A 10,623-nucleotide genomic window follows, 5' to 3' on the forward strand; every position below is an offset into this window, starting at 1 on the left:
ATGTTTATGGTGGTGCTAACCATGCTTTTTGCACTACTGGCCAATACACCACGAAGATGACGTGCTACAGACGCGAGATTTAACCGGCAGGAAGAATATGCTGTGATATGCAAATGGTTAGCTTTTCAGAGCATTCACACAAGGTTGGTGCCGGTGGCGACACCTACAACGTACTGACATGAGAAAAGTTTCCAACCCATTTCACATACACAAACAGCAGTTGACCAGCGTTGCCTGGTGAAACGTTGTTGTGATGCCTCATGTAAGGAGGAGGAATGCGTACCATCACGTTTCCGAATTTGATAAAGGTCGGATTGTAGCCTATCGCGATTGCGGTTTATCGTATCGCGACATTTCTGCTCGCGTTGGTCGAGATCCAATGACTGCTGGCAGAATGTGGCATCGGTGGGTTCAGGAGAGTAATACGCAACGCCGTGCTGGATCCCAACGGCCTCGTATCACTAGCAGCCCAGATGACTGGCATCATATCCGCATGGCTGTAACGGATCGTGCAGCCACGTCTGGGTCCCTGAGTCAACAGATGGGGACGTTTGCAAGACAACAACCATCTCCACGAACAGTTCGACGACGTTTGCAGCAGCATGGACCATCACCTTGGAGACCATGGCTGCGGTTACCATTGACGCTGCATCACAGACAGGAGCGCCTGCGATGGTGTACTCAAGGACGAACCTGGGTGCACGAATGGCAAAATGTCATTTTTTCGGATAAATACAGTTTCTGTTTATAGCGTCATAATGGTCGAATCCGTGTTTGGCAACATCGCTGTGAACGTACATTGGAAGCGTGTATTCGTCATCGCCGTATTGGCGTATCACCCGGCGTGATGATATGGGGTGCCATTGGTTACACGTCTCGGTCACCTCTTTTTCGCATTGATGGCACTTTGAACAGTGGGCGCTAGATTTCAGATGTGTTACGACCCGTGGCTTTACCCCTCATTCGATCCATATGAAACCCTACATCTCTGCAGGATGATGCACGACCGCATGTTGCAGGTCCTCTACGGGTTTCTGGATACAGAAAATGTTCGACTGCTGCCCTGGCCAGCACGTGCTCCAGATCTCTCACCAATAGAAAACGTTTTGTCGATGGTTGCCGAGCAACTGGCTCTTCACAATACGCCAGTCACTACTCTTGATGACCTGTGGTATCGTGTTGAAGCTGCATGGACAGCTGTACCTGTACACGCCATCCAAGCTCTGTTTGGCTCAATGCCCAGGCGTATCAAGGCCGTTATTACGGCCAGAGGTGGTTTTCTGGGTACTCATTTCTCAGGATCTATGCATCCAAATTGCGTGAAAATGTAATCAAATGTCAGTTCTAGTATAATATATTTGTCCAGTGAATACTCGTTTATTATCTGCATTTCTTCTTAATGTAGCAATTTTAATGGCCGGTAGTGTAAATACAAGTATCTACACATTAGTGACGACTAACGAAAGACGATGCTGTCTCGTAAATCACTTCATGGTTATTGAAAATATAGTTCTGCTCGCCTCGTCCTTAAAATAAACTCAGGTGTCAGTATCGCGTTGTGTTATTGGGTTTAAATAAGTGCTTATATTGCTGAGTTAATTTTTTTTTTTAGGCGAGCTGACCTGTTTTAAATGTTACTGTTTTGTATCTTGTGTAGCATGAATGTGTACATGCCAGTCTGCTGTTGTAGTTGATTTATGTTTCAGTTACGTCGAGCGCGGTGCATTTCGTCCGGTACGGTGGGGCGTGGCATTGGAGCCTGACGGCCGTTGCCAGCAGAACTGTGCTTCGTTTGACCGGCTCCATGTGGAGTCCTCTTCCTCGATCACGTTCTTAAGTTGAGTATTGCTTCGCTCTTTGTCTCTGGCGCTGTCAGGTCGTTAAGCTTGGTATCCCTTTCCTCCGCCACTCTGGTGAATGAAGTTTGGCCTTAAAGTGTGACTCCGATTTTGTAATGTTGAGTGGCACTCGGTCATTAGTGACCGATCGGATTCATTAAGGCTCCTCTTGGTTAATTGTCTCTTTTTTATCATTCGGGATGTTTTTATTTGTAACTTGTGTATGAGTTGTAAAGGTTTAAATTTTTATAAAACAAGGTTTTATGTATGTATGTTACCAAGCAATCGTTAGATGTCAAGCGTCTCTTTTTATTAATCTTTTATTATTTTAATTAGTGTTTATCTGTTCTGGCACCTACCTGACTATTCTTTAGTCAGTAGTTTGGGCACCGTCTATCTTCAGTAGAGAGTGTTGAGATTTTAGAAATTAGCATTTTATTCCTTGGGTTTAGTAATATTTATTTAAGTTATTACTTTGGTATGAAATTTTATTGCAAAGGGAAGTCATTGTATAGCCTAATCCTGCAGTTTTGAGTTTGGAAAGTTTTGATTTTATTATGCTTTATACATTTCTTAAGTAAATGTTCATAGACGTTTGAGAAGAGTTTTATTGTATTTCTGGTGAGGTTGTTAAACTCCAAGCTGTCTTGTTGCATTATATTTTGTAAGGTCAATAAAATTGTATAACACAACTGTGTATGTTTGATACTATGGTCCTGCTGCTTTCTGTGTAATGCTAAGAAGCAAGTGCGCGTCCCAGTTATCCGACTGCAAACTTGATATAAAATATTCTCAAAAGTATTAGAATCCGTGGAACCGATATCTTCCCAGAATCAGTGTCAGTAACAGGGAAAAATCATCGAGATCCCCGATTCCTGGAAAAGATGAACTGTGTCTGTGCTTTATTAAGTTTGTACAGAACACTCAGTGCTTGAGTCCCGCTCGAAACTGGCCAAGTTTTTGTCTGCTTCTTCAGCTGCATTTATTGGTGTTAGTACTATATTGTAACCAACCTGTTAAATTGTTATAAACTTAGTCAGTCGGTGTTGTAATTTTGAAATGAGGGTTAGTATGAATGTCGCTTAGTAAATATTTTGCTTGAAAAGCCGTTGCGACACGGGCAAAGGTCAATTGCGGAAACCATGGCACTGAATATTAAAAGCAACGTTATTAAGGAGTAGACCAAACTGACTGCACAAAATAAGAGGGCACGTACATTCGCGAGTGAGTGGTTCAAAACAAGAATTAATACTGCAAGGGAAATTGGTCGTGAATACATTTATGTCGGCACACAGTTGTTTGCGGACGTACGACTGGATAGAGGCTTGTACATTGTAAGTACTATCGTTCCCCGTGGCCTCAGTAAAAATAATTGTGGTTAAATTGCACTTATTCACCTGAGAAAGAAAATAATCGGACTTCGTAATTAAATGAAAAGAAATATTGCATGTTCTGAATGTCGTGGCAGATATAACCTAAATATTGAAATTGACATTGGCGACCACGAAGGGAAACAGGTGACACACTCACGTACCTCTGTCGTTGACCATCACCGTCGTGAAGATCGACGCCTCCATCTAAATTCGCCATACAAAATTAAAATAATAGTCTTCCAGAGTTACAGGAGATGGGATCCACGGTATCGTGCATGAGAAAATAGTATCGTTTCAGAAGTTGCTTTCTTTATTTAGCAAAATTTCACTTGACATTACTGGGCACTTCGTTTATACGTCTTATCACCAGGACATGAGAACACCGAAAGGTAACTATTACCAAAACTAATAAACGAAGAGCGTAAAACTTCTTTTGTCCGTCAGCGTGAAATACATTTCAAATAAATCTTTGGTATGAGAATCGAATAATTATCTATACCTTTATCAATAAGAAAAGATTATTAAGTTTCTTTACAATATGTTACCGATTTCTTTCTTTTGTTTCACACCATTGTACACCATTTGTCTGATGACTGTGGATCAGATTCGTACTTACATTGTTTTTGGAAATGGTGGTCGTCGGGAACGTATACTGTAATACGTCCGACGGCAGCCACTTTCGCGAAGTCGCCGCGAGCGGCCGTGGAGGACGAAGGAGCCTGAAGCCCTGGGGCGAGGTACACGGCGGTCATGCTGCAAGCACACAGCGGGAAGCCAGGCCGACGTCCTCGCCTCGCCCAAGGAGGGAAACGATGCGAACGGCCAGTCTGACAACGAGAAGTTGTCCGAGAGCTGGATACCTGCAGCCATTAGGACGGAACGCCAAGAATGTACGTGCGAAAGTATCTGAGTTCTGGCCTGGCGGCAGTCATTTTACCTGCCTCAGAAAGCAGGGATGTGCCGACAATTCCAACACCCCACGGACACAGGGAGGAGCGTGCAAAAAGCGCGGGGAATAGGGGCAGGAAGGCAGGATGACATAATGTATGCCAGTCATCTGTGTACAAATAAGCGTTTTATCCTTTGACACGACATATAGGTCATGTTCCTTCTTTTTACTTCATTGTGAGGTATTGTTTCCTTCCATTCATCACCTTTTACAGTTATTTTGTCTTACAGTAAGTTAATTCAGGGTTGTGTAGATAATGCATGTTCCACTGTCAAATAAAAATCATGAATAGTATTTAAAGAAGTTTTGATAGATAGTATAATTGAACAATGTATTGAGTGGAAATTCGTGATGGTACATTTTAGATATGTGACAATGGATGTATCTGTTCTTTCTGTAAAATGTTCGGTGTAAATTCATTTGTAGAGTCTTGTCATTGTTCTCATTCTGTTTTAATCTGTTTCTATGTAACTGATTGATAAGTTGATAAAGCTATCTTTAATGTTTTATGCATACAAGCTTGAAGATGACGCAATGAAGCGTTGAAATTGGTAGCGACAAAATAAAATAAAATCATAAGGACGGCTGTAGGTGTTTTTATTTTTTGTCACAGGATATAAAGAATTGTTGTGTAGCTGCTCTCCTAACAGCCTCTGAATGCAGGAAAACATCTTAAGAATGTGAAATCGTGAGAAAGATGCCGATTCATGAGCCACATGCTAGCCCACGCCAGATGGAAATTTCCACCCCGCACGGAGAGGCATGGCTATGAAACGCCGATCTGTCATTGAGCTACATTGAAAATTTCGTCCGCCAATGACAACACTGAAAGGGATAATATTTCGAAGAGGAGCTGAGCTGAGAGAAGGGAGGAGAAACGAGAAAGGAGAGTCGAGGATTCAGTGCAGGAGTGGGAGCGCTTGGGCGCTCTTCCACCATCGCAAACATCCGCCTTACAACACCGTGACAGCACAGCTTTAGCCACGCAACCGACAATGGGCAGACAACGCGGAGATCGTACCTGGGCCCCGCCGCAAAGCCACGATTGCTGATCAGGGTAGCCAACCCGTGCAGCACACCTCCGACGCGACGCGCCACGCCGACGCAGCGCCTGCCGCCGAGAGCAGTATATGACGAATGATAAAGAAGAATGGCGAGACAATTCGTTCCCTCCTCCTTCCACTTAATAACTCGGTCGTGTCTGCGCCCTGTCAAATCGGCCCTGAGATTTATAATTTTGTTTTGGTATATGTAAACGGCACGAAAATAAATACATTTCTTTCATGTTTTGATCATACAAGCAATCTTTTACACTCATACATGAGCCACTTAGTTTTGTACTCTTTGTGTGTGAATTCATTTAATTATTGATATCAATTAATTGTTGGCTCCTAACGTGGAGCAGTCGCATCAGTCATCGGCTCGTCATTTCACGTCCGACAGCAGAGAGAAGAAACTGACAGTTCACTACATTGGTAATGTTCATGGTATCTCGTGTCACAAAATAATTTCACGAGTTCACTACATTTTTGGCACCCAACTTTGGGAAATCTCATTAGCCATCTGCTCGTCATTTCATGTTCGACATCAGAGAGAGAGTAATTGCTCGAGTTCACTACGATACCGTAGGTATACGACATTGCACAGGTTTGCATATCTCGACTGACTTATGTGTCCTATCACGGTACATGTAGTTGAAACTGGCTTCGAAATGGATATCGTGTGAAACTAGTAACACTAATTCAGGATGAACGTTAATAAAGTCAACGAACAGCAGGGACAGATTCCTAACTGGAAGTGGAGGAAGGTCCTATGAGCACGTGTCCTTGAAATGCATCGTTGTCAAGGTAGATGGCGCTGACGTATAACAGTTCCTCTGACCACGTGCTGTGTGTTCCTTCTGCTTTCCCAGGCTGTTTGATTGACGCATCGTAATGTAAACAAAGAATGGTTCGAAATTCACACAGGGAGCAAGCCGAGGTGGTGTTTGTGTACGGTCAAGCAGATAAAAACGGTCGAGAGGCAGCACGACTATACCAAAACAAGTATCCTAACGGACGTCAGTCACATCACACAACACTTCAAGCCCTTTTTGGGCGCTTGTGCGATCATGGGTCCTTTCTGACAGGCGAATGTGCAGGGAGGCTTAAGAAGGTGCGTAGGCCAGATTTTTTAGGACCGGGTGCTCCAGTATATTGAGGCGAATTCTTGTACAAGCTCCAGGCAAATGGCCAACCAACATTGTATAGACAAAAGTACGACTATGTCCATCCTGCATGAGAACCGCTACTGTCCTTGTCACTTGTAACAAGTGCATAAATTATCAGCAGCGGATTTCCCTCCACGAGAAGGATTTTGTCGATGGTTTTTGCACCACATCAACACAATTATGGGATTTATGTCATCAGTCCTCTTTACCGACGAGGCTGCCTTTACTGGAATTGGTATCATCAATCTGCATAATCGTCATCTATGAGCTACAGATATGGTACGTTGTCAGAGAAACATCCATTTGTCAGCGCCATCTGCTGCAGCAACGATGAATTTCCGGACACATATTCATACGAATTTTTTTCCTTCATTTCCAGTGAGGGATCCGTACCTATAAGCTGTCGGTTTTATTAAGATTCACCCTGTATACCTCCGTAACTTTTTCACCGATTACTTCGAAATTTTGATACACCATTCCATTCGAATACACGTATGTTTTTATTTGCAAATTTTTAATATATGTAATATATGAATAAATATGTAATACATAAAATGGAAAAGTTATTACCGATTTGCTTTAAATTTTTTCACGATACTCTGATAAACATTGTGATTTTTTCCTCCGTGTGGAAACTCTAGCGACGGTGAGAGGATAGGGAACAAAAAAGTACTAATGAAATTATGTCCGGAAATACATGGTTCCCATGCTAGAGACGATTTATTGGATCATGCTTTGTTACAGCGATTGCGTACTAATACAAGCTGTACCATGCAGCCTCAGAAAGAGGTATTGTTCCTCATAAACCATGCCATAGAGCGCTCTCCTGCCTTAGTAATTGGTAATGTTGTGTCCGATTCTCTCTTTTTGCTGACTCAACTTGATACAACCTTGTAGACAACGGTTCCGTATTCGCATCGAGATCTCACCGACGTGGTGTTTACTTATAGAAAGGAAAATGGCAACGGGCGGCGCGCAGCAAGGTTGTATCAGGAGATCTATCCCAGCAGACAACATCCACACCGTTCAATGTTTGCAACAGTGTTCCGCCGTTTGTCTGATACAGGGTCGTTACAGGAAGCAGGAAATCATTAAGGACGTACCCGAAATGTTCGGACACCAGACTTGAAAATGTGACTAACACTGGATGGCGACCGCCATGTCGGTATCAAGCAGTTGGCGCGCCAGTGCAGGGTAAGACAGACGACCGTGTGGAACATTCTCCACGATTGTTACTACCCGTATCACTTACCACGTGTGCAGTGCTTACTAGAGAAAGACTTTCCTCATTGGGAGAGGTTTTGTTAATAGTTTATTCACCAGGCAACCCGATTCCGGGATTTTTGTCACCCATCCTAATCACAGAAGAGGCCACCTTTCATTACAGTCATCTGTGGGATACTATGCAGAACTCCCATTGTATGGTGACAACGAATCATCAGCATCGGTGCAGCCGGAATGTGTGGGTCGGGATAACTGGCGATCGTATTTTGGAACCAGTCTTCCTTCCACTTATCGACGAGGCCTTAACTATCGGCGTTTCTTGCGGGTGACTTTGCCTCCCCTGCTGGAAGAAGAGCTATTGATGATTCGAAGGGTTATGTGGTTGCTGCATGATGATGCTCCAGCCCACTGCGCCGTTCACGTCCGGGCGCATCTAAATAGTGTTTTCCCTGATCGATAGATCGGACGAGGGGGTCCAGTTGCACGGCCTGCTCGTTCACCGGATTTCGACTAGTGCGGTATCTGGTTATGCGGCCATCTCAAAAGTATCGTGTACGCAGAGCCAGTTCCAAATGTGTAGTCACTGGAGCAACGTATTCATGCTGCTTTTGACACTGTTCGCAATCAGGCTGGCCGATTGTAATGTGTGAGACAGAACATGCTACGCATTAGTTGATGCACATGGAAACCGTTTTCAACACAAATGGTAACAGTGGCTGCGTGGTATAAACCGTATTAGACCGCAGTCTTTGGAAAAATGTATGATTGAATAAATGGTCTCTAGCATGGAAACCATGCATTTCCGGACATACACTATGTGATCAAAAATACCCAGACCCCCCATACGTTTTTCATATTAGGTGCACTGTGCTGCCACCTTCTGCCAGGTACTCCATATCAACGACCTCAGTAGTTATCAGACATCGTGAGAGAGCAGAATGGACCGCTCCACAGAATTCACGGACTTCGAACGTGGTCAGGTGATTGGGTGTCACTTGTGTTATACGTCTGTACGCGAGATTTCCACACCCCTAAACATCCCTAGGTCCATTGTTTCCGATATGATAGTGAAGTGGAAACGTGAAGGGACACGTACAGTACAAAAGCGTACATGCCGATCTCGTCGGTTGACTGACAGAGACCGCCGACAGTTGAAGACGGTCGTAATGTATAATGGGTACACATATATCCAGCCAATCACACAGGAATTCCGACAGTTGAAGACGGTCGTAATGTATAATAGGCACACATATATCCAGCCAATCACACAGGAATTCCAAACTGCATCAGGATCTGAAACTTCCTGGCAGATTAAAGCTGTGTGCCGGACCGAGACTCGAACTCGGGACCTTTGCTTTTCGCGGGCAAGTGCTCTACCAACTGAGCTACCCAAGCACGACTCACTCCGCGTCCTCACAGCTTCATCTCTGCCAGTACCTCGCCTCCTACCTTCCAAACTTCACAGAAGCTCTCCTGCGAACCTTGCAGAACTAGCACTCCTGAATGAAAGGATATTGCGGAGACATAGCTTACCCACAGCCCGGGGGATGTTTCCAGAATTCATTCTGCAACAGGATCCACTGCAAGTACTAAAACAGTTAGGTGGGAGGTGGGAAAACCTGGATTTCATGGTCGAGCCATACATCACGCCGGTAAATACCAAACGACACCTCGCTTGGTGTAAGGAGCGTAAACATTGGACGATTCAACAGTGAAAATATGTTGTGTGGAGTGACGAATCACAGTACACAATGTGGCGATCCGATCGCAGAATGTGGCTATGGCGAATCCTCGGAGAACGTCATCTGCCAGCGTGTGTACTGCCAACAGTAAAATTCGGAGGCGGTGTTGTATGGTCGTGTTTTTCATGGAGGGGCCTCGTACCCCTTGTTGTTTTGCGTGACACTATCGCAGCACAGGCCTACACTGATGTTTTAAGAACCTTCTTGCTTCCTACTGTTGAAGAGCAATTCAGGGATGGCGATTGCATCTTTCAACACGATCCAGTACCTCTTCATAATGCACGGCCTGTGGCGGAGTGGTTACACGACAACAACATCCATGTAATGGACTGGTCTGCACAGAGTCCTAGCCTGAATCCTATAGAACTTCTTTCGGATGTTTTAGAACTCCTAGTTCGTGCTAAGCCTCACCGACCGACATCGATACCTCTCCTCAGTGTACAGATGGGCTTCCATTCCCCAAGAAACTTTCCAGCACCTGAATGAACGTATGTCTGCGAGAGTGGAAGCTGTCAGCAAGGTTAAGGGTGGGCCACCACCATACTGAATTCCAGCATTACCGATGGAGGGCGCCACGAACTTTTAAGTCATTTTCAGCCAGGTGTCCGGATACTTTTGATCACATAGTGTAAGTTCATTAGCCCTTATTTTGCTCCGTATCCTCTCATCGATCAATCCATAGAGTTTGTACGTTGAATCTGCCACTCTGAGTACCCACAGAGGAACGGGGTACTTAAAACTCTAGTACATAGGGCGCGCACTATCTCTGACGCAGAGAGTCTACCCCAGGAATTGGAACACCTGAGAACTGTATTTCGAAAAAATGGGTACTCAGAGTGGCAGATTCAACGTGCTCTCCGCCCAACCACTGCAGGCGCAACCTGTTGAGATGGATGAAGTCACGAGGGAGGAGGTAGGCACTGCATTTATTCCATACACAGGCGCACTCTCGGGGAAAATCGCCCGCATTCTGAAGAAACACCAGGTCGGAACTGTGTTTTGTCCTCCAAATAAAACTCGTGCACTGGTAGGGAGCGCCAAAGATGACCTCGGTTTGAGGAAGGCCGGCGTGTACCAGATTCCGTGTCAATGTGGCAAGTCGTATATTGGTCAGACGATGCGTACCGTCGAGGATCGATGCCGTGAACACCAGAGGCACACTCGACTGATGTATCCGAGCAAGTCGGCGGTCGCTGAACATTGTTTGTCGGAAAATCACGCCATGGAGTATGACCGCACGAGGATTCTGGTACAGACGTCGAGATACTGGGACAGCGTTGTTAGAGAG

Source organism: Schistocerca cancellata, chromosome 1 (assembly GCF_023864275.1).
Source record: "Schistocerca cancellata isolate TAMUIC-IGC-003103 chromosome 1, iqSchCanc2.1, whole genome shotgun sequence".
Taxonomy (NCBI): Eukaryota; Metazoa; Arthropoda; class Insecta; order Orthoptera; family Acrididae; genus Schistocerca; species Schistocerca cancellata.